Here is a 24,980-nt window from a genome sequence, read left to right on the forward strand (position 1 = left end):
TCTTGAATAGATCGATTAGAAAGAATAACTTTGAGGTGGTTTTGTACCCTACAATAATCTTTTTGTTTGTTCTCCGCTATTAGTGACTTTGGAGTGACTCTTTGTTGCATGTTGAGGGATAGTTATATGATCCAATTATGTTATTATTGTTGAGAGAACTTGCAGTAGTGAAAGTATGAACCCTAGGCCTTGTTTCCTAGCATTGCAATACCGTTTGTGCTCACTTTTATCATTAGTTACCTTGCTGTTTTTATATTTTAAGATTACAAAAACCTATATCTACCATCATTATTGCACTTGTATCACCATCTCTTCCCCGAACTAGTGCACCTATACAATTTACCATTGTATTGGGTGTGTTGGGGACACAAGAGACTCTTCGTTATTTGGTTGCAGGGTTGTTTGAGAGAGACCATCTTCATCCTACGCCTCCCACGGATTGATAAACCTTAGGTCATCCACTTGAGGGAAATTTACTACTCTCCTACAAACCTCTGCACTTGGAGACCCAACAACATCTACAAGAAGAAGGTTGTGTAGTAGACATCAAGCTCTTTTCTGGCGCCGTTGCCGGGGAGGTTAGTGCTTGAAGGTATATATTTAGATCTTGCAATCGAATCTTTTAGTTTCTTGTTTTATCACTATTTTAGTTTATAAAATAAAATTATAAAAAAATGGAATTGAGGGTACCTCATATGCTTCATCTTTTTAATATCTTTCATGAAAATAAGGATTCCCATAATTGTGCCAAAGTATTAGAAGAAGAATGCATGTGAATGTTTGGAACTGAATCTTTGAATGATGAGCATGATTGCAATGTTATTAGTATGAACTCTTTGAATATCCATAGTACTAATGATGATTGCACTAGTCATTATGAAAATGTCTCTTATAAGCATGTCAACTTTTGTGGAATACATAGAGCTTGCAAGCACACACCAAATAGGGAAGATAGATTTTGCAAGAGGCATAAGTATTTGGAAACTGAGTTTTTATGCTTTTAATTAGTGTTTGTGCCAAGTAGAACCTTTGCGAAGACTTGGGGAAAGTCTTTGCGATCACACTGTAAAAAACAGAAACTTTAGCGCTCACGAGATTTGCTGCCATTTTTTATTGGAGAGCGCTATTTAGTTAATTCTTTTATAAGATGATTAATACATAAATTTCTCACGCCCAGATATTTATTTTAGAATTTTTGGGGTTCCATAAGTAGACGTTTGATCCAGATTACTATAGACTGTTCTGTTTTTGACAGATTCTGTTTTCTATGTGTTGTTTGCTTATTTTGATGAATCTATGAGTAGTATCGTAGGGTATGAACCATAGATAAGTTGGAATACAGTATATATTACACCAATATGAATTTAGAATGAGTTCACAACAGTACCTAAGTGGTGATTTATTTTCTTATACTAACGGAGCTTACGAGTTTTCTGTTAAGTTTTGTGTTTTGAAGTTTTCAAGTTTTGGGTAAAGATTCGATGGACTATGGAATAAGGAGTGGCAACAGCCTAAGATTGGGGATGCCCAAGGCACCCCAAGGTAATATTCAAGGATAACCAAGAGCCTAAGCTTGGGGGTCCCCCGGATGGCATCCCCTCTTTCGTCTTCGTTCATCGGTAACTTTACTTGGAGCTATATTTTTATTCACCACATGATATGTGTTTTGCTTGGAGCGTCATTTTATTTTATTTTGTTTTGCTTGCTGTTTGGATATGCCGGGGTTTCTGATCCACGGGCACCTATGGGACCGGCGGACCGGGTCCCTTTTGGTTCGGCGGGGGCGAAGGTTGCGCAAAGAGCAGATCGAGGCGAAGCAAGCGGGCGGTTGGTCGTGCTAGGAGTAAACCGAGGTGAAGCACGCGAGCTATTTACCCAGGTTCGGGCCGCAAGGATGCGTAAAACCCTACTCCTGCTTTGTGGATTGGCATTGATTTCTGGCTCGAGGACGAGCGTGAGTGTGTGGAATTGCTGAACCTCGCGAGGGCTCTCCAGGTGGCCGACCCCCTCTACATTGCACCCGGGCCTCCTTTTATACTCAAGGGGTTACCGACATAGAGCAACAGGGGCCAAGGGAAAAAATGGAAAGGGTGCCGAGGGTAGGCACAGCTAGGTGCTGTAGTAGGCACAGCTAGCTGCTACAGTGTTATCATACCTAACCCTGACAGCAGGGGACAAGGGCATTCAATGCCCGTCTGTGTCGCCTAGACAGCACCGAAAGGGACCGCTAGGGATGCCACCGTCTTGCCATGATGGTTGTCTTGTCAGCGCCTGCGTGCCACCGCACGCCCCTAGCTGCACAGCCTCCTGCCACGTGCGCTCGGGAGGGGCCCCGGAGCGACACGTGGGTGGATGTGCTGGAGCGCGGGCGTGGAGTGGGGGCTTGCCGCGGCAAGCGCCTTGCCGCGGCCGCCGACTTGTCGCTTCCGGGAGCTTGTCGCTCACCGGGCCTTGCCGGGGCGCGAAGCGCGCCGCGGCAAGTTCCTTGGAACGCCTCGGACGGCCTTCCCGGCAAGCGCCTCTTGCCGGGGCCTTGGAACGCTTCTGATGGCCTTCCCGGCAAGCTCCTCTTGCTGGAGTCTTACCTTCTTCCCGGCAAGCTCCTCTTGCCGGGGTCTTGTCTTGAGTACTTTGTTCTTGAATGGTCTTCAGAGGGACCACAAGGAATCTTGGTGGTGACCTGGCAGGCCTTGCCGCGGGACGCTGCGACTGCCCGTGCACAAGTTCGGGGTACAAGGGTACCCCTACTCTAGTACACCGACAGGAGCCCCCGGGCCTGGGCCAGACACGGTGCCGAGCGCTATTGGGCCAGGCCCAAAACAGTGCACGGGCACGCGTGGCCTAGGTCGCGCCGCATATCTCTCCGCTTCCATCACGCACGCCCGTAACGGCGCGCGCCGAACGCGGCGTCATGGGTGATGCGGGCGGCGCGCGCGCATGGGGCTAAGCCCCGCGAGCATGCGTCAAGCCATGATGAAGGGGAACGGCCCACGCCCTCTTCTCCAGATGGAGGTAGGCGTGGGGGCGTGGCGCATTTACTGGATGGGGCTGGTGCGCGATTTCCGAAGCGCCCACTCCCCGAGATCACGGGGTAGGGCGAGGCCGCCCCATCCATCGCCTCAGTTCTGCATCTCCGCCACGCGGCTCCCATGCATTTGGGGTCGCGGACGGCGGGAGCGGGAACCTGGGCCGTTGCGAGCAGAGGGGGCGGGTCGGCCCGCCTCCCTGCTCTTCCTGTGCCTTGATTCGCTGAGCGGGGCGGCTGGGCTCCCACTTCGCTCCTTTATAAGGAGCGGGAAGGGAGCACCGAAGCCTGCACTCTCCCGTCTCCTCCTTTCTTCAGCTTCTACTCCCCTTTCTCTCATTCGCCATGGAGAAAGGGAATCCTGGGCCTTCATCGGTGGCGGCGAGGGTCGCCGCCAGACAGCGCACCCTCCCCTTTTCCTCGCTCGTGGTGGCAGAGCCAGCCGTAAGGGGAAGAGGGAGGGGGCGAGGTCGTGGACGAGGTCGAGGACGAGGTCGAGGCGCTCGGGGAAGAGGTGGACGGGGCGACGCGCCAGCTTCGCCCCCGCCGGCGGCTCCTCCCCCTGCGGCGGTCCATATAGGGGACAACCCTTGCGAGTTCTTCGTCAAGCTGCGCCGGGCGCCTCGTCGTCGCCTCCGGCTTCCGGCTCCGTTAGCGGGCGTGATGGAGTCGGACCCGCCCAAGACTCTGAGATTACACATGAGGGGCTGTGGGATCAGCGGCACGCGAGTCCGCGTGGCGTTCCCAGCCCCTGGCGTGATGTATCTCGATCGAGGGTGGAAGACGTTCGCCCGCATCCACAGCTTGACGGGGGGACTCACCCTCCATTTTAAGCTGGTGGAGGGCGATCTCCTTTCCGTCAAGGTCTTCGGGTGCTTCGGCACCCGGGCGAAGTGCTGCGTGGACAGCTCCTCCGATAGCGAAGGCTCCTCCTCGAGCGAGAGTGACGAGGAGGAGAGCGGCAGTGATGGTGAGGGTGGCGGGCGGCAGGACGGCGGCTCCGACTAGGTGTCGGGCGCCGTCTCGTGCGGCACCGACGACCCTATCATCCGCGGCGCCAGCTTCTTGAACTCCCCGGGGGCGTCTCCTTGGGCGGCTGGCGTAGGGAGGTCGCGGAAGGGGAAGAGGGCTGGCGACAAGGCCGTCAGGTCGGAGTACGAGGGCGTGGTGCCCTCGACAGCGTGCTGACGTCCTGCCGCCCCTCCTTCGCACCCTTCTCCCGGCGTCGCCATCACCGTCCGGCCCCCGGATGTTCTCTTGGTGTCTTCTGGCACCTGTAGCTCGCCTTGGCGCCCCTTTCCCCTTTTCACCCGCTTGTTCTACCTCCTGAAGAGAGGGACAGGAAAAGGATTACGGGCACCTTATCTTTTTAATTGTAAGCCTTCGGGCCTTTAGCTGTATCTTGTAATCCTCTCTTTCATGTTTTTCATCCTCTATGGACTGTACCTGTATGGGATGTTTTTTAATGAAAAGGGGATGTTTGCCGGGTTATTTGCCTCGCGGGTCGAACCCACGCCAAGGAGCAAATCCTTGGTATCTTCTCGGACAGGCATTCCATTCCTCGACAACAAGCCATGCCACCTTCCCACGCCGCTCGACCTTTCTCACGCCTTTGACGGAGGTGGGAACGAGGTGGGCGCGGCCTCCTCGTTTCATCCCTTCTGCTGCCGTGACTACGACCAAACTTGGCCCCGGGAACGCGCTCCAGGGCCTAGAGTCGGGGGAGCACGGCAGTTTCCGGGAAGAAACGGGGTTTCGCATCCCCCAGTCCATAAGAGGATGCATGAAGAGGGATGAAAACTTATCTGATATCGCAGCCCCCGGCAACTCTGGCTTGCCGGGGGTGACGTCTTGGCATTCGCAGCCCCCGGCGTTCTTGCCGGGGCCCAGGTGCCGGCGCGCCCTTCTTCTCCTTTTCGTCTCCAGGAGGCCTGGCCAGGACGTGCGAGCCCTGCGAACGAAGGAAAAGCAAAGGGACGGACTCTCGACCTCTAAGCTAGGGGTTAGCCGCTGTTAGGGACTATCGACCCTAACCAAGGACGAGAGTCAGACTCAACCTAGCATGCATGCTATAGCCCCCGGGGTACGCAGCGCTTCATTTTCTGGTGCCAGGGTCCGCGCCTGGCTCTGTACAGAGGTTTACATGCAACAGCGGCAAGACTCGCACAGATAGGTGGTTGCCGGACGGGGTCCGACAACCGCGCCTTACGAACGGAACTTGCGAAGAGGCTCGATGTCCCAGGAGTTGCTCACTGGCGTGCCATCTTCGGTCTCCAGGCGGACAGCGCCAGGCCTGGTGACTCGTTTCACCCAGTAAGGGACTTCCCACTTCGGCGTCGACTTGTTTGGATCTTGGCCGACTGAACGCACAGAAGAACAAGGTCGCCTTCCTCGAAGCTTCTGGCACGGGCTGGGAGCGACGGCTCGCACAGCGGCCTGAAGACGATCTTCCTCAAGGAGCAGCGCGTCATCTTGCCGCAGCCGCTCTTGCTCAAGCTCATCATGAGCGAGCACTCGAGGTGACCAGTATACGAGTTCCGTGAGGATATCTGTTCCTGTGCCAGGGTCTGCGCCTGGCTCTGTACAAAGGATTACATGCAGCGGCGGCAAGACTTGTACAGAGAGGTGGTTGCCGGACGGGGTCCGACAACCGCGCCTTACGGGTAAAACTTGTGAAGATGCTCGATGTTCCAGGAGTTGCTCACTGGAATACCGTCTTCGGTCTCCAGGCGGACAGCGCCAGGCCTGGTGACTCGTCTCACCCAGTAAGGGCCTTCCCACTTCGGCGTCAACTTGTTGGAATTCTTGGCGGACTGAGCGCGCCAAAGAACAAGGTCGCCTTCCTCGAGACTCCTGGCATTGACTCTGCGGCTGTGGTAGCGGCGCAGAGCTTGCTGGTAGCGAGCAGCTCGCACAGCAGCCTGGAGACGATCTTCCTCAAGGAGCAGCGCGTCCTCTTGCCGCAGCCGCTCTTGCTCAAGCTCATCATAAGCAAGCACTCGAGGTGACCCGTATACGAGTTCCGTGGGGGTAACTGCCTCTGCTCCATAGACTAGAGCAAAGGGTGTCTGTCCAGTGGCTCGATTTGGCGTCGTTCTGATCGACCAAAGAACCACCGGTAGCTCCTCGATCCAGTTTCTTCCACACTTGTGCAGCCTGTCAAAGGTTCTGGTCTTGAGCCCGCGCAGCACCTCGGCATTTGCCCTCTCCGCTTGACCGTTGCTCCTTGGGTGAGCAACAGAGGCGAAGCAGACTTTGGCGCCGAGATCTTGGATGTACTGCATGAAGGCGTGGTTCGTGAACTGCGTGCCGTTGTCGGTGATTATTCGGTTAGGGATCCCGAAGCGGCAAACAATCGACCTGAAGAACTTGACGGCTGACTGTGCGGTCACCTTCCTCACTGGTTCCACTTCCGGCCACTTTGTGAACTTGTCGATTGCGACGTACAAGTACTCAAAGCCCCCGACAGCTCGGGGGAAGGGGCTGAGGATGTCGAGCCCCCAGACCGAAAATGGCCAGGATAAAGGGATCGTCTGGAGAGCTTGAGCTGGCTGGTGTATCTTCTTGGAATGGAACTGGCACGCTTCACACTTGGTTACTTGTGCAGTTGCATCCTGGAGGGCTGTTGGCCAGAAGAAACCTTGCCGGAATGCTTTGCCGACGAGTGCTCTTGCGCCAATGTGGTGACCACATATGCCTCCGTGTATCTCTGCCAACAGCTTTTGTCCGTCTTCCCGGGGAATGCACCTCAATTTCACACCGTTAAGTCTTCTTCTGTACAGCGTCTTGTCGACAAACTGGTACATACTTGACTGCCGGGCTACTCTTTCGGCTTCTTCTTGCTCTTCGGGAAGTCCTCCTGTCTGAAGGAAACGGACAATCTGCTGCGCCCATGTTGGAGCCTGTGGCTCGACAACAAGGACTAAAGGCAACTCTGCTGCTGCGGGAACGTCCGCTTCTACGGCGAGAAGCTGTGTCTCTGTCGGAGCTTGACGTTCCGCGACAAGCTTGCCGGGAGCTTCAGCTTCAACGGAACAAACCCTAGGGCTTGCCGGAGCATCTGGTTCACCGGCGCTCTTGGCATTGATCTTGGAGGTTGCTGCGGGAATATCTACTTCGATGGCGAGAAACTGTGTCTCTGCCGGAGTGTGACATCCCGCGACAAGCTTGCCGGGAGCTTCGGCTTCAACGGAACAAACCCTAGGGCTTGCCGGAGCGTCTGGCTCACCAGCGCCTTCGGTGTTGATCTTGGGGACCTTCTTGGCGGCGGCTTCGGGAAGCTCTGCGGGCAGGTAGTCACCAGGAATCAACTTCCTCTTCTTGCTTTGTCCAGTTGATGGTGTTACGGACGGTTGAGTCAGCTTGAGCACAAAGGTCCCTGGTTCCACAGGTAACTTAAGTGCGGTGCACTTTGACAGGCCATCAGCAATGGCGTTCTGAGTTCTCGGAACGTGCTCCATTTGCAGGCCGTCAAAGCGCTCTTCTAGCTTTCTCACTTTGTTGACGTAAGCTTCCATCAACGGACTCTGATAATTCTTGTTTACTTGGCGGACGACAAGCTGTGAGTCACCCCTGACAATGAGCTTCTTAATCCCAAGGTCTGCCGCGATCCTGAGACCGGCAAGCAACCCTTCATACTCTGCAGTATTGTTTGTTGCTTGCTCCTTGGGAAAGTGCATCTAGACTATGTACTTGAGGTGCTCTCCGGTGGGCGTGATAAGCAGCACACCAGCGCCGGCGCCTTGCAGCGAGAAAGCACCATCAAAGTACATCAGCCACTCTTTGCTCGCTTCTTTGTCGGGGATGCTCGTCTCCGGGATTTCTTCGTCCGGAGTTGGCGTCCATTCCGCTATGAACTCTGCCAATGCTCTGCTCTGGATAGTTGAAGTGCTTTCGAACTTGAGACCAAAGCTTGACGGTTCCAGTGCCCACTCAACAATCCTGCCTGTCGCTTCAGGATTCTGCAGTATCCTCTTCAGCGGAAAGCGAGTGACCACTGTGATCTCATGTGCTTGGAAGTAATGGCGCAGCTTTCTCGAGGCCATGAGAAGGCCGAAAAGCAGTTTCTGCACACCAGAGTACCTTGACCTAGCCCCTGCAAGAGGGAACTGACAAAGTAAACTGGGCGCTGCACCGTTTTCTTCCGTATCTCCTCATGTATCAGCGCGGGTTCATCTTTGTCGGGACCAGAGCTTGTCGGGGAAGCCCCCTGCTTGTCGCTGGATGCGCTTGCCGCGGTTGCTGGCTCATCATCCGCCTCCCTCTCTGCCACTAACGCAGCACTAACCACTTGATTGGTTGCCGCTATGTACAGCAGCAACTTCTCTTGTGGCTTAGGCGCGACAAGTATTGGAGGGGAGGACAGGTATCTCTTCAGGTCTTGCAGCGCAGCCTCCGCGTCCGGGGTCCACTTCATTGGACCTGCCTTTTTCAATAGTTTGAAAAACGGCAGGGCGCGCTCAGCAGACCGAGAGATAAACCTGCTGAGAGCAGCCACGCAACCGGCAAGTTTCTGAACATCTTTGGCGCGCTTCGGGGCTTCAATCTGCTCAATGGCCCTGATCTTGTCGGGGTTGCCTTCAATTCCCCGCTGAGACACGAAGAACCCGAGAAGCTTGCCGGAGGGAACTCTGAACACGCACTTCTCTGGGTTGAGCTTGAGGCTGATCTTGCGCAGATTTTCAAAAGTCTCGTCCAAGTCTTGGATCAGGGTTGCCCTGTCCTTGCTCTTGACCACTATATCATCCATGTAGGCTTCCACATTTCTGTGTATTTGTGGCTCAAGAGCAATATGGACTACTCTTGCAAATGTTGAACCGGCATTTTTTAATCCGAAAGGCATCCGTACAAAGCAGTACGTGCCACATGGAGTAATAAATGCGGTCTTCTCTTCATCCTCTTCTGCCATGAAGATCTGGTGATACCCGGAATACGCATCAAGAAACGAAAGCAAATCACATCCAGCTGTGGAGTCAACAATCTGGTCAATGCGCGGCAAAGGAAATGGGTCTTTGGGACAAGCTTTGTTAACATTGGTGAAATCGATGCAAAGCCTCCATTTCCCGTTTGCCTTGCGCACGACTACAGGATTGGCCAACCACGTGGGATGGAGCACTCCTCTGACGAGGCCTGCTGCTTCCAGTTTCTTGATTTCCTCCACAATGAATTCTTGGCGCTCCACCGCCTGCTTCCGGACTTTCTGCTTGACGGGCCGCGCATGAGGACAGACGGCAAGGTGGTGCTCAATCACTTTCCTGGGAACACCGGGGATGTCAGACGGTTGCCATGCAAACACATCGACGTTCGCCCGCAGGAAAGCAACGAGCGCGCTTTCCTATTTAGGGTCAAGCGTGGCACTGATGGTGAAGGTACCACCAGCGCCATCCTCCTTGGCGGACACCGTCTTCGTCTCTGGCGGAGCCGCCATCGTCTTCTTGTGCTCGCCGGCGGAGCTCGATGGTGCGTCCTCGACGGCAGCGCAGCACTCCGAAGAGGCGCGCTTGCCGGAGTGGGCACCAGAGCTTTTGCCGGACTCGGTCTTCTTGCCGGTGGAGCTCGATGGCGCGTCCTCGACGGCAGCGCAGCACTCCGAAGAGGTGCGTTTGCCGGTGTGGGCACCAGAGTCCCTGCCGGACTTGGTCTTCTTGCCAGTGGAGCTCGATGGCGCGTCCTCGACGGTAGCGCAGCACTCCGAAGAGGTGCATTTGCCGGAGTGGGCACCAGAGTCCCTGCCGGACTTGGTCTTCTTGCCGGTGGAGCTCGATGGCGCGTCCTCGACGGCAGCGCAGCACTCCGAAGAGGTGCGCGCGCCGGAGTAGGCACCAGAACTCTTGCCGGACTTGGTCTTCTTGGTCCCGGGAGCTTCAGCGGCAAGTGGATCGCGGTCTGCCGTGGCTGCTGCTTCCCGGTAGATCTTGTCGGCACAGATAAGAGCGTCCTTCTTGTCACCAGGGACAGAAATGACGCTTATCGGGCCTGGCATCTTCAGCACGTTATACGCGTAGTGAGAGGCCGCCATGAACTTGGCGAGCGCTGGACGGCCAAGTATCCCATTGTAAGGCAATGGGATATCGGCAACGTCGAACGTGACCCTCTCAGTCCTGAAGTTTAACTCGCTGCCAAATGTTACCGGCAGCGTGACCTTCCCCTTCGGCTTGCTCCTTCCCGGGTTGATTCCTTGGAATGTGCCGGCCTCTTCGAGCTCGCCGTCAGGGATCTGGAGTCTTCGGAGCACAGCGGAGGAGATCAGGTTTAAGCCGGCCCTGCCGTCGACTAGCATCTTGGTGACCTTGAGGTTGCGGATGGTTGGTGAAACCAACATCGGCAGACACCCGACCGCGGTTGTGCGATCAGGGTGGTCCTCAATGTCAAAGATGATAGGCGTGCTGGACCACTTCAGAAGCTTGCGCGATTCGATGGGTGGCTCCGCTGCATTGACTTCCCGCACCCAATGTTTGAGTTGGCGGTGCGAGGTATGCAGGGAAGCACCCCCGTCAACGCACAAGACCTCTGTGGCTTTCTAAAACTCCTGCTCACTGGTCTCAACGTCATCCATGTCTTCATCCTCGCCGTCGTCGTCGTTGTTGTCGCGACCGCGGGGAGGTCTGTCTCCTTGCCGCTGCTTGGCCTTGCCGCGGCGTCCTTCCTGGCCGGTGCGCTTCTGGCCAGGTTTCTCGGCAACCCCTTGGGCTCTCTCTTTGTCGCGCCGCTCGTACTCAGCCCTCTATTGCTAGACGAGCTGCTCGACCTTCTTGCAGTTCTGGAGGTCATGGCCCTTGGTGCGGTGAATCTTACAGTACCTCTTGCCGGAGCCGTCCCGCTTGTCGGCGACCGCCATAGCCTGACAGTTGGTGCACGCGGCAACTTCCTTGCCGGAGCTACCAACTGTAGCCTTCGTGGTGTCACCTTCATTGCCGGACTGCTCAACGACCAGCACCTCGTTGTTCTGCTTCTTCATGTTGTTGCGCCACCGGCTTCTCTTTGCCGGGGCGGCATCCTCACTGTCAGATCCTCCTGCTCGAGTGCTTTCCCCGGGGAATTTCCTCCCCTCCTCAGCGCGTGCACATCTGTCGGCCAGGGCATAAAGCTCGCTGACGTCCCGAATCTTGCACATCGCCAGCTCCTCCCGCATCCTGCGGTTACGCACGTTCTGATGGAACGCGTTGATTACCGCGGCAGGGGGGATATTTGGGATGTTGTGGTGTACACGGCTGAACCTCTGGGTATACTGGCGCAGGGGCTCTTCTTCCTTCTGGACGAGCAGATGAAGATCGCTCTCTTGGCCATGAGGTTTGTGGCCGCCTGTGAAGGCGCCAACAAACTGATGGCATAGCTCAGCCCAGGAGGATATGGAGTTGTCCGGCAAGTGCATGAGCCAGGACCTGACGTGGGGCTTGAGTACCAGCGGGAAGTAGTTGGCAAGGATCTTGTCGTCTCGCCTTCCAGCAGCCTGCACCGCGATGGTGTAGATGCTGAGGAACTCCGACGGATGCAACTTGCCGTCGTACTTCTCTGGTACGTCGGGCTTGAGGTTCTTCGTACTGGGCCAGTGGACTTGCCGCAGCTCACGAGTGAACGCAGGGCAACCTACCGGGTACGGCAGGTCGCCTGGCTCCCCTGGTGCATGCATGTCGACAGAGGGCCCAGCGCGCTGGTCTGACTGACGTCGCGCTTCTCTCCGGCGCTCGATGCGTGTACGAGCGTCTTCTCGCTGCCGTTCTTGAAGAACTTGTCGTTGGTCGCGACGAGCTCGCGGATCCGACGATGCGGTGGAGTCGCTGTCGTGGCGGATCCGGTGGGTCGGCGATCTTGGCCTTCGGGGTGGGGAGTGCACAGTAGTTGCACCCCCACCAGTCTTGTCTCCACCGGTTTGCGCCTGGCTGACCCGCTGCGGCTGCAACGTGCTCGGCTGCCGAGGAGTGTCGCCGTTGGCGAAGCCGATGAGACTCTGGATAGTGGCCCTCCAGTCGTCGATCTTGTCCGCCGCTGGAGGGTAGTCTAGGAGCAGCTGAGCTCGTGCCAGAGCTTCCGCTGCGGTGGCGGGCGGCGGTAGCGAGCGGTGCGAGGAGCGGGATACGCTCGGACTCCTAACCACGTTAGAAGGAGCAGTATCCCGTCCAGGCGACCGTGTCTCGCTCGCGCCGGCTTGTTGACGCGCATGATGGTCCTGGGCGCTCCGGGGTCCACCAGCTCGATCTTGGTCCAGCGAGCGCATGGTACCGTGAGTACCATGGCGCTGCCGGTCCCGCGCCTCCTGGGATGGGCGCGGTGCATGCACGGACGCCGAGGTCTTGGAGTGCGCCCGGTCGTTGTGGGAGCCGGCCACGCCGCCGATGGGCAGGGCAGCCTTGTCCTGGGACCTGGCAGCACCAAGAGTTCCCTCGTCGATGCGTGCCCTTCCGCCGGCGCCTACCCCACCGTCCGTTTGCTCCGGCGGTGGGTGGCTCGGCGCGGACGAAGCAGCTGCCTCCGAAACTTTCTTCTTCGGCGGCATGTTGATGAAGATGGTGAAGATCGATGAAGAAGATGAAGACCGAGCTCGAAGACGCCCGATATGAGCCGCATTACAACCCACTGGCCGCCGATTTACAACGTCGTGACTGGGAAAACCCTGGCGTTACCCAACTTAATCGGCGGACCGGGTCCCTTTTGGTTCGGCGGGGGGCGGAGGTTGCGCAAAGAGCAGATCGAGGCGAAGCAAGCAGGCGGTTGGTCGTGCTAGGAGTAAACCGAGGCGAAGCACGCGAGCGATTTACCCAGGTTCGGGCCGCAAGGATGCGTAAAACCCTACTCCTGCTTTGTGGATTGGTATTGATTTCTGGCTCGAGGATGAGCGTGAGTGTGTGGAATTGCTGAACCTCGCGAGGGCTCTCCAGGTGGCCGACCCCCTCTACGTTGCACCCGGGCCTCCTTTTATACTCAAGGGGTTACCGACATAGAGCAACGGGGGCCAAGGGCAAAAATGGAAAGGGTGCCGAGGGTAGGCACAGCTAGGTGCTGTAGTAGGCACAGCTAGCTGCTACAGTGTTATCATACCTAACCCTGACGGCAGGGGACAAGGGCATTCAATGCCCGTCTGTGTTGCCTAGACAGCACCGAAAGGGACCGCTAGGGACGCCACCGTCTTGCCACGATGGTTGTCTTGTCAGCGCCTGCGTGCCACCGCACGCCCCTAGCTGCACAGCCTCCTGCCACGTGCGCTCGGGAGGGGCCCCGGAGCAACACGTGGGTGGATGTGGTGGAGCGCGGGCATGGAGTGGGGGCTTGCCGCGGCCGCCGACTTGTCGCTTCCGGGAGCTTGTCGCTCACCGGGCCTTGCCGGGGCGCGAAGCGCGCCGCGGCAAGTTCCTTGGAACGCCTCGGACGGCCTTCCCGGCAAGCGCCTCTTGACGGGGCCTTGGAACGCTTCTGATGGCCTTCCCGGCAAGCTCCTCTTGCCGGGGTCTTGCCTTCTTCCCGGCAAGCTCCTCTTGCCGGGGTCTTGTCTTGAGTACTTTGTTCTTGAATGGTCTTCAGAGGGACCACAAGGAATCTTGGTGGTGACCTGGCAGGCCTTGCCGCGGGACGCTGCGACTGCCCGTGCACAAGTTCGGGGTACAAGGGTACCCCTACTCTAGTACACCGACAGAATAATATCCCAAGATCTGAAATTCTTAAATGTTAGAGAGTCTTCACATAGTTGCATAATTATTCGACTACTCATTGATCTTCACTTATATTTTTTGGAGTAGTTTGTCATTTGCTCTAGTGCTTCACTTATATTATTTTGAGAGTCTTTAGAACAACATGGTAGTTTGCTTTGGTTATGAATTTAGTCCTAATATGATAGGCATCCAAGAGGGATATAATAAAAACTTTCATATATAGTGCATTGAATATTATGAGAAGTTTGATACTTGATGATTGTTTTGAGATATGAAGATGGTGATATTAGAGTCACGCTAGTTGAGTAGTTGTGAATTGAGAGATACTTGTGTTAAAGTTTGTGATTCCCGTAGCATGCACGTATGGTCAACCGTTATGTGATGAAGTCGGAGCATGATTTATTTTTTGATTGTCTTCCTTATGAGTGGCGGTCGGGGACGAGCGATGGTCTTTTCCTACCAATCTATCCCCCTAGGAGCATGCGCGTAGTACTTTGTTTCGATAACTAATAGATTTTTGCAATAAGCGTGTGAGTTCTTTATGACTAATGTTGAGTCCATGGATTATACGCACTCTCACCCTTCCACCATTGCTAGCCTCTCTTGTGCCGCGCAACTTTCGCCGGTACCATAAACCCACCATATATCTTCATCAAAACAACCACCATACCTACCTATTATGGCATTTCCATAGCCATTCCAAGATATATTGCCATGCAAATTTCCACCATTCCGTTTATTATGACACGCTTCATCATTGTCATATTGCTTTTCATGATCATGTAGTTGACATCGTATTTGTGGCAAAGCCACCATTCATAATTCTTTCATACATGTCACTCATGAGTCATTGCACATCCCGGTACACCGCCGGAGGCATTCATATAGAGTCATATTTTGTTCTAAGTATCGAGTTGTGATTCTTGAGATGTAAGTAAATAAAAGTGTGATGATCATCATTATTAGAGCATTGTCCCATGTGAGGAAAGGATGATAGAGACTATGATTCCCCCACAAGTCAGGATGAGACTCCTGATGAAAAATAAAAAAAGGAGAAAAAAGAGGCCATAAAAAAGAGAAGGCCCAAAAAACACAAAAACACAAAAAAGAGAGAAAAAGAGACAAGGGGCAATGCTACTATCCTTTTACCACACTTGTGCTTCAAAGTAGTACCATGATCTTCATGATAGAGAGTCTCCTATGTTGTCACTTTCATATGCTAGTGGGAATCTTTCATTATAGAACTTGGCTTGTATATTCCAGCGATGTGCTTCCTCAAAATGCCCTAGGTCTTCGTGAGCAATCGAGTTGGATGCACACCCACTTAGTTTATTTTTGAGCTTTCATACACTAATAGCTCTAGTGCATCCGTTGCATGGCAATCCCTACTCACTCACATTGATATCTATTGATGGGCATCTCCATAGCCCGTTGATACGCCTAGTTGATGTGAGACTATCTTCTCCTTTTTGTCTTCTCCACAACCACCATTCTATTCCACCTATAGTGCTATGTCCATGGCTCACGCTCACGTATTGCGTGAAGATTGAAAAAGTTTGAGAACATCAAAAGTATGAAACAATTGCTTGGCTTGTCATCGGGGTTGTGCATGATTTAAATATTTTGTGTGATGAAGATAGAGCATAGCCAGACTATATGATTTTGTAGGGATAGCTTTCTTTGGCCATGTTATTTTGAGAAGACATGATTGCTTTGTTAGCATGCTTGAAGTATTATTATTACTATTTTCATGTCAATATTAAACTTTTGTCTTGAATCTTTCGGATCTAAACATTCATGCCACAATAGCAAAGATTACATTGATAAATATGTTAGGTAGCATTCCACATCAAAAATTCTGTTTTATCATTTACCTACTCGAGGACGAGTAGGAATTAAGCTTGGGGATGCTTGGTACGTCTCCAACGTATCTATAATTTTTGATTGTTCCATGCTATTATATTATCCATCTAGGATGTTTTATATGCTATTTTATATGATTTTTGGAACTAACCTATTAACCTAGAGCCCGACGCCACTTTCTGTTTTTTCCTTGTTTTTGAGTATCGCGGAAAAGGAAAACCAAACGGACTCCAATTGACCTGAAACTTCACGGAACTTGTTTTTGAACTAGAAGAAGGACACGGAGTAAAAGAGTTGAGCTAGAAGAGTCACGGGCTGCCCACGAGGGTGGGGGGCGCCCACCCCCCTGGGCGCGGCCCCCTGCCTCGTGAACAGCCTGGAGACCCCTCCCTGCCTTGTTCCTGACTCCAACACCCCATCTATAACCCCAAACTTCCATAAAGAAACCTAGATCGGGAGTTCCGCTGCTATAAGCCTCTGTAGCCACCGAAAACCAATCTAGACCCGTTTTGGCACCCTGCCGAAGGGGGGAATCCCTCTCCGATGACCATATTCATCATCCCGGTGCTCTTCATGATGAGGAGGGAGTAGTTCTCCCTCGGGGCTGAGGGTATGTACCAGTAGCTATGTGTTTGATCTCTCTCTCTCTCTCTATATATATATATATCTCGTGTTCTTGAGGTGGTACGATCTTGATGTATCGCGAGCTTTGCTATTATAGTTGGATCTTATGATGTTTCTCCCCCTCTATTCTCTTGTAATGGATTGAGTTTTCCCTTTCAATATATCTTATCGGACTGAGTCTTTAAGGATTTGAGAACACTTGATGTATGTCTTGCATGTGCTTATCTGTGGTGATAATGGGATATCACGTGATCCACTTGATGTATGTTTTGGTGATCAACTTGCGAGTTCCGTGACCTTGGGAACTTATGCATAGGGGTTGGCACACGTTTTCGTCTTGACTCTCCAGTAGAAACTTTGGGGCACTCTTTGAAGTTCTTTGTGTTGGTTGAATAGATGAATCTGAGATTGTGTGATGCATATCGTATAATCATACCCACGGATACTTGAGGTGACATTGGAGTATCTAGGTGACATTAGGGTTTTGGTTGATTTGTGTCTTAAGGTGCTATTCTAGTATGAACTCTATGATAGATTGAATGGAAAGAATAGCTTCGTGTTATTTTACTACGGACTCTTGAATAGATCGATGAGAAAGAATAACTTTGAGGTGGTTTCGGACCCTACAATAATCTCTTCGTTTGTTCTCCGCTATTAGTGACTTTGGAGTGACTCTTTGTTGCATGTTGAGGGATAGTTATATGATCCAATTATGTTATTATTGTTGAGAGAACTTGCAGTAGTGAAAGTATGAACCCTAGGCCTCATTTCTTAGCATTGCAATACCATTTGTGCTCACTTTTATCATTAGTTACCTTGCTGTTTTTATATTTTCAGATTACAAAAACCTATATCTACCATCATTATTGCACTTGTATCACCATCTCTTCGCTGAACTAGTGCACCTATACAATTTACCATTGTATTGGGTGTGTTGGGGACACAAGAGACTCTTTTTTATTTGGTTGCAGGGTTGTTTGAGAGAGACCATCTTCATCCTACGCCTCCCACGGATTGATAAACCTTAGGTCATCCACTTGAGGGAAATTTTCTGTTGTCCTACAAACCTCTGCACTTGGAGACCCAACAACATCTACAAGAAGAAGGTTGTGTTGTAGACACCAAGCTCTTTTCTCGTGCCGTTGCCGGGGAGGTTAGCGCTTGAAGGTATATATTTTGATCTTGCAATTGAATCTTTTAGTTTCTTGTTTTATCACTAGTTTAGTTTACAAAAGAAAATTATAAAAAAGTGGAATTGAGGGTACCTCATATGCTTCATCTTTTTAATATCTTTCATGAAAATAAGGATTCCCATAATTGTGCCAAAGTATTAGAAGAAGAATGCATCCGAATGTTTGGCACTGAATCTTTGAATGATGAGCATGATTGCAATGTTATTAGTATGAACTCTTTGAATATCCATAGTACTAACGATGATTGCACTATTCATGATGAAAATGTCTCTTATAAGCATGTCAACTTTTGTGGAATACAACTAGTTTTATATGCATTTATATGTTATTTTATATGATTTTTGGGACTAACCTATTAATCTAGAGCCTAGTGCCAATTTCTATTTTTTTCCTTGTTTTTGAGTATAGCAAAAAAGCAAAAATAAACGGAGTCGAATTGACCTGAAATTTCATGGAGATTATTTTTGGACCAGAAGAAGCCCACGGAGTATCGGAGATGGGCAGAAGAGTCCCAAGGCACCCACAAGGGTGGGGGGCGCACCCCCTACCTCAGGGTCGCCTCGGAGACCCCCCTAACTTGTTCCCGACGCCAACACCTCTTATATATACCCAAACTTCCAGAACATTACCGAGATCGGGAGTTCCACCGCTGCAAGCCTCCGTAGCCGCCGAAAACCAATCTAGACCCGTTCCGGCACCCTGTCGGAGGGGGAATACCTCTCCAGTGGCCATCTTCATCATCCCGGCGCTCTCCATGACGAGGAGGGAGTAGTTCACCCTCGGGGTTGAGGGTATGTACCAGTAGCTATGTGTTTGATCTCTCTCTCTCTCTCTCGTGTTCTTGATTCAGAACGATCTTGATGTATCGTGAGCTTTGCTATTATAGTTGGATCTTATGATGTTTCTCCCCCTCTACTCTCTTGTACTGGATTGAGTTTTCCCTTTGAGGTTATCTTTTGGGATTGAGTCTTTAGGGATTTTAGAACACTTGATGTATGTCTTGCATGTGCTTATCTGTGGTGACAATGGGATATCACGTGATCTACTTGATATATGTTTTGGTGATCAACTTGCGGGTTCAGTGACCTCGTGAACTTATGCATAGGGGTTGGCACACGTTTTCGTCCCGACTCTCCGGTAGAAACTTTGGGGCACTCTTAAAAGTTCTTTGTGTTGGTTGAATAGATGAATCTGAGATTGTGTGATGCATATCTTATAATCATACCCATGGATACTTGAGGTGACATTACGGTTTTGGTTGATTTGTGTCTTAAGGTGTTATTCTAGTACGAACTCTAGGATAGATTGAACGGAAAGAATAGCTTCGTGTTATTTTACTACGGACTCTTCAATAGATCGATCAGAAAGGATAACTTTGAGGTGGTTTCGCACCCTACAATAATCTATTTGTTTGTTCTCTGCTATTAGTGACTTTGGAGTGACTCTTTGTTGCATTTTGAGGGATAGTTATATGATCCAATTATGTTATTATTGTTGAGAGAATTTGCACTAGTGAAAGTATGAACCCTAGGCCTTGTTTCAACGCATTGCAATACCGTTTGTGATCACTTTTATCATTAGTTACCTTGCTGTTTTTATATTTTCAGATTATGAAAACCTATATCTAGCATCCATATTGCACTTGTATCACCATCTCTTTGCCGAACTAGTGAACCTATACAATTTACCATTGTATTGGGTGTGTTGATGACACAAGAGACTCTTTGTTATTTGGTTGCAGGGTTGCTTGAGAGAGACTGAGGGAGTCCTGGATTAGGGGGTCTCCGGACAGCCGGACTATATCCTTTGGCCGGACTGTTGGACTATGAAGATACAAGATTGAAGACTTTGTCTCGTGTCCGGATGGGACTCTACTTGGCGTGGAAGGCAAGCTAGGCAGTACGGATATGGATATCTCCTCCTTTGTAACCGACCTTGTGTAACCCTAACCCTCTGCGGTCTCTATATAAACCGAAGGGTTTTAGTCCGTAGGAAAACATACAATCATACCATAGGCTAGCTTCTAGGGTTTAGCCTCTCCGATCTCGTGGTAGATAAACTCTTGTAATACCCATATCATCAATATTAATCAAGCAAGACATAGGGTTTTACCTCCATCAAGAGGGTCCGAACCTGGGTAAAACATCGTGTCCCCTGCCTCCTGTTACCATCCGCCTTAGACGCACAGTTCGGGACCCCCTACAAGAGATCCACCAGTTTTGACACCGACATTGGTGCTTTCATTGAGAGTTCCTCTGTGTCATCGCTGTTAGGCTTGATGGCTCCTTCTATCATCGATAGCGATGCAGTCAAAGGTGAGACTTTTCTCCCCGGACAGATCTTTGTGTTCGGCGGCTTCGCACTGCGGGCCAACTCGCTTGGCCATCTGGAGCAGATCGAAAGCTATGCCCCTAGCCATCAGGTCAGGTTTGGAAGTTTAAATTACACGGCCGATATCCGCGGAGACTTGATCTTCGACGGATTCGAGCCCCTGCCTTGTGCGCCACGCGGTCACGATGAGTACGATTTAGCTCTACCATCGGACCGTATTCAGGAGATCGCACCGGTAGCCGCTCCGAGCCTCAATTCGGAGTCAGTTTCGCCATCCATGGACGGGTGCATAGACCCCGTCACGGAGGCCGCATCCTCAGCGGCGATCGAGCCGAATATCGACCTTACCCTTCACGAGAGCCGTGTTGCCAAACTTCCGGATCCTTCCCCGGCCACGGACTCCGAACCGCCAGCGCCCGTGCCTATCAAATCCGACTGGGCGCCAATCACGGAGTTCACCTCCACGGATATCTTTCAGCACTCGCCCTTCGGCGACATACTGAATTCATTAAAGTCTCTCTCCTTGTCAGGAGAGTCCTGGCCGAAGTATGTCCGGCAGGATTGGGACGCGGATGACGAACAAATTCGCCGCCCACCCACCACCCACTTAGTAGCCACTGTCGATGACTTAACCGACATGCTCGACTTTGACTCCGAAGACATCGACGGTATGGACGACGATGCAGGAGGTGAACAGGAACCACTGCCCACAGGGCACTAGACGCCCACTTCATCACATGACGTATACATGGTGGACACACCAAAAGAAAACGGCGACGAGGAACGGAAGGACGCAACGAAGGGTTGTCCCCTCGAGAAGCAGTCAAAGCGGCGGCGTAAGCGCCGCTCCAAATCCCGCCCCAGCAGAAACAACGATCATATAGACCCAGCGTTAGAGCAGGGTGAACCATCGCCGGACCACGGCAACACGCAGAATCAAACCGAACAACCTGACTCTGTCAAAGATAATAGTCCGGATGACGTCACACCGGACAGACACTCGGAGCAACAGAATGCCCGTCAAAGGCTTGTTGCTACCGCGAGGAGTCTAAAAAAGCAGAAGCAAAGGCTCAAGGCTGCGCAAGACACACTCAGAATAAGATGGAGTAAAGTACTCAACACAGCAGCGAAGTACGGCGGTAATCGCCCCACCAAGAGCTACACGAAGCGGAAGTTGCTACCTGAATTCGATGAGGAGGCCTTAGACCCCCCGCAACCACAAATTAAAACGGCCATCTGGCCGGATAGATGACCTCACGGCCAACATAGAGCGCCAAACAACGCCGCACATAAGCCAATACGCGATCCACGCGAGGGCTTGCATCAAAAGGACGGCGCAACCAGATCCATCTATGGACCACGCAAGCGCGCTCCAGCATACGATTGATTTCTACTACACAACCTTCTTCTTGTAGATGTTGTTGGGCCTCCAAGTGCAGAGGTTTGTAGGACAGTAGCAAACTTCCCTCAAGTGGATGACCTAAGGTTTATCAATCCGTAGGAGGCGTAGGATGAAGATGGTCTCTCTCAAGCAACCTTGCAACCAAATAACAAAGAGTCTCTTGTGTCCCCAACACACCCAATACAATGGTAAATTGTATAGGTGCACTAGTTCGGCGAAGAGATGGTGATACAAGTAGTATATGGATAGTAGATAAAGGTATTCGTAATCTGAAATTATAAAACAGCAAGGTAACTAATGATAAAAGTGAGCATAAACGGTATTGCAATGTGTTGAAACAAGGCCTAGGGTTCATACTTTCACTAATGTAAGTTCCCTCAACAATACTAACATAATTGGATCATAAAACTATCCCTTAACATGCAACAAAGAGTCACTCCAAAGTCACTAATAGCGGAGAATGAACGAAGATATTATGGTAGGGTACGAAACCACCTCAAAGTTATTCTTTCCAATCAATCTGTTGGGCTATTCCTATAAGTGTCACAAACAGCCCTAGAGTTCGTACTAGAATAACACCTTAAGATACAAATCAACCAAAACCCTAATGTCACCTAGATACTCCAATGTCACCTCAAGTATCCGTGGGTATGATTATACGATATGCATCACACAATCTCAGATTCATCTAGTCAACCAACACATAGAACCTCAAAGAGTGCGCCAAAGTTCCTACCAGAGAATCACGACGAAAACGTGTGCCAACCCCTATGCATAGGTTCATGGGCGGAACCCGCAAGTTGATCACCAAAACATACATCAAGTGAATCACATGATATCCCATTGTCACCAAAGATATCCACGGCAAGACATACATCAAGTGTTCTCAAATCTTTAAAGACTCAATCCGATAAGATTACTTCAAAGGGGAAACTTGATTCATTACAAGAGAGAAGAGGGGGAGGAGAAACATAAGATCCAACTATAATAGCAAAGCTCGCGATACATCAAGATCGTGCCAAATCAAGAACACGAGAGAGAGAGAGAGAGAGAGATCAAACACATAGCTACTGGTACATACCCTCAGCCCCGAGGGAGAACTACTCCCTCCTCGTCATGGAGAGCACCGGGATGATGAAGATGGCCACCGGAGAGGGATTTCCCCCTCCGGCAGGGTGCCGGAATGGGTCTAGATTGGTTTTCGGTGGCTATGGAGGCTTCTGGCGACGGAACTCCTGATCTATTGTGCTCTCTGGAAGTTTTACGATACGTAGGTATATATGGGTGAAAGGAGTATGTCGGTGGACCGAAGGGGGGGCACGAGGCAGGGGGGCGCGCCCCAGGGGGGTGGGCACGCCCCCTACCCTCGTGAGCTCCTCCTTCATCTTCGGACGTAGGGTCCAAATCTATCCGGTAGGTTTCCTTCCAAAAATAACTTCTCCAGTTGATTTCGTTCCGTTTCGACTCCGTTTGATATTCCTTTTCCTCGAAACACTGAAATAGGCATAAAACATTAAATTTGGGCTGGGCCTCCGGTTAATAGGTTAGTCCCAAAAATAATATAAAAGTGGAAAATAAAGCCCAATATTGCCTAAAACAGTAGATAATATAGCATGGAGCAATCAAAAATTATAGATACGTTGGAGACGTATCAAGCATCCCCAAGCTTAATTCCTGCTCGTCCTCGAGTAGGTAAATAATAAAAAAGATAATTTTTGATGCCGAATGCTAGTTGGCATAATTTCAATGTAATTCTTCCTACTTGTGATATGAATATTCAGATCTGAAAGATTCAAGACAAAAGTTCATTTTGACATAGAAATAATAATACTTCAAGCATACTAACTAAGCAATTATGTCCTCTCAAAATAACATGGCCAAAGAGAGCTATCCCTACAAAATCATATAGTCTGGCTATGCTCCATCCTCACCACACAAAATATTTAAATAATGCGCAACCCTGATGACAAGCCAAGCAATTGTTTCATACTTTTGATGTTCTCAAACTTTTTCAATCTTCACGCAATACATGAGCGTGAGCCATGGACATAGCACTATAGGTGGAATAGAATGGTGATTGTGGAGAAGACAAAAAGGAGAAGATAGTCTCACATCAACTAGGCGTATCAACGGGATATGGAGATGCCCATTAATAGATATCAATGTGAGTGAGTGGGGATTGCCATGCAACGGATGCACTAGAGCTATAAATGTATGAAAGCTCAACAAAAGAAACTAGTGGGTGTGCATCCAACTCGCTTGCTCATGAAGACCTAGGGCATTTTGAGGAAGACCATCATTGGAATATACAATCCAAGTTCTAAAATGAAAGATTCCCACTAGTATATGAAAGTGACAACATAGGAGACTCTCTATCATGAAGATCATGGTGCTACTTTGAAGCACAAGTGTGGTAAAAGGATAGTAGCATTGCCCCTTCTCTCTTTTTCTCTCATTTTTTTATTTTTTTATTTGGGCCTTTTCTTTTTTTATGGCCTCTTTTTTTATTTGGGCTTCTTTGGCCTCTTTTTTTCGTCCGGAGTCTCATCCCGACTTGTGGGGGAATCATAGTCTCCATCATCCTTTCCTCAGTGGGACAATGCTCTAATAATGATGATCATCACACTTTCATTTTTCTTACAACTCAAGAATTACAACTTGATACTTAGAACAAGATATGACTCTATATGAATGCCTCCGGCGGTGTACCGGGATGTGTAATGACTCATGAGTGACATGTATGGAAGAATTATGAACGGTGGCTTTGCCACAAATACGATGTCAACTACATGATCATGCTAAGCAATATGACAATGATGAAGCGTGTCATAATAAACAGAACGGTGGAAAGTTGCATGGCAATATATCTCGGAATGGCTATGGAAATGCCATAATAGGTAGGTATGGTGGCTGTTTTAAGGAAGGTATATGGTGAGTTTATGATACCGGCGAAAGTTATGCTGTACTAGAGAGGCTAGCAATGGTGGAAGGGTGAGAGTGCGTATAATCCATGGACTCAACATTAGTCATAAAGAACTCACATACTTATTGCAAAAATCTATTAGTTATCGAAACAAAGTACTATGCGCATGCTCCTAGGGGGATAGATTGGTAGGAAAAGACCGTCGCTCGTCCCCGACCGCCATCATAAGGAAGACAATCAATAAATAAATCATGCTCCGACTTCATCACATAACGGTTCACCATACGTGCATGCTATGGGAATCACAAACTTCAACACAAGTATCTCTCAAATTCACAACTAATCAACCAGCATGACTCTAATATCACCATCTCCATATCTCAAAACAATTATCAAGTATCAAACTTCTCATAGTATTCAACACACTCATAAGAGAATTTTATTATTCTTGAATACCTAGCATATTAGGATTTTAAGCAAATTACCATGCTATTTAAGACTCTCAAAATAATATAAGTTAAGCATGAGAGTTCATCTATTTCTTCAAAATAAAACTACCACCATGCTCTAAAAGATATAAGTGAAGCACTAGAGCAAATGACAAACTACTCCGAAAGATATAAGTGAAGATCAATGAGTAGTCGAATAATTATGCAACTATGTGAAGACTCTCTAACATTTAATAATTTCAGATCTTGGTATTCTATTCAAACAGCAAGCAAAGCAAAATGACATTCTAAGAATGGCAAACATCATGTGAAGAAGCAAAAACTTAGGATCAACCGAAACTAACCGATAATTGTTGAAGAAGAAAGGTGGGATGCCAACCGGGGCATCCCCAAGCTTATATGCTTGAGACTTCTCGAAATATTATCTTGGGGTGACTTGGGCATCCCCAAGCTTGAGCTTTTGTGTCTCCTTAATTCCTCTCATATCACGGTCTCCCTAAATCTCAAAAGCTTCATCCACACAAAAC

This window comes from Triticum urartu, chromosome 3, assembly GCF_003073215.2.
Source record: "Triticum urartu cultivar G1812 chromosome 3, Tu2.1, whole genome shotgun sequence".
Classification (NCBI taxonomy): domain Eukaryota; kingdom Viridiplantae; phylum Streptophyta; class Magnoliopsida; order Poales; family Poaceae; genus Triticum; species Triticum urartu.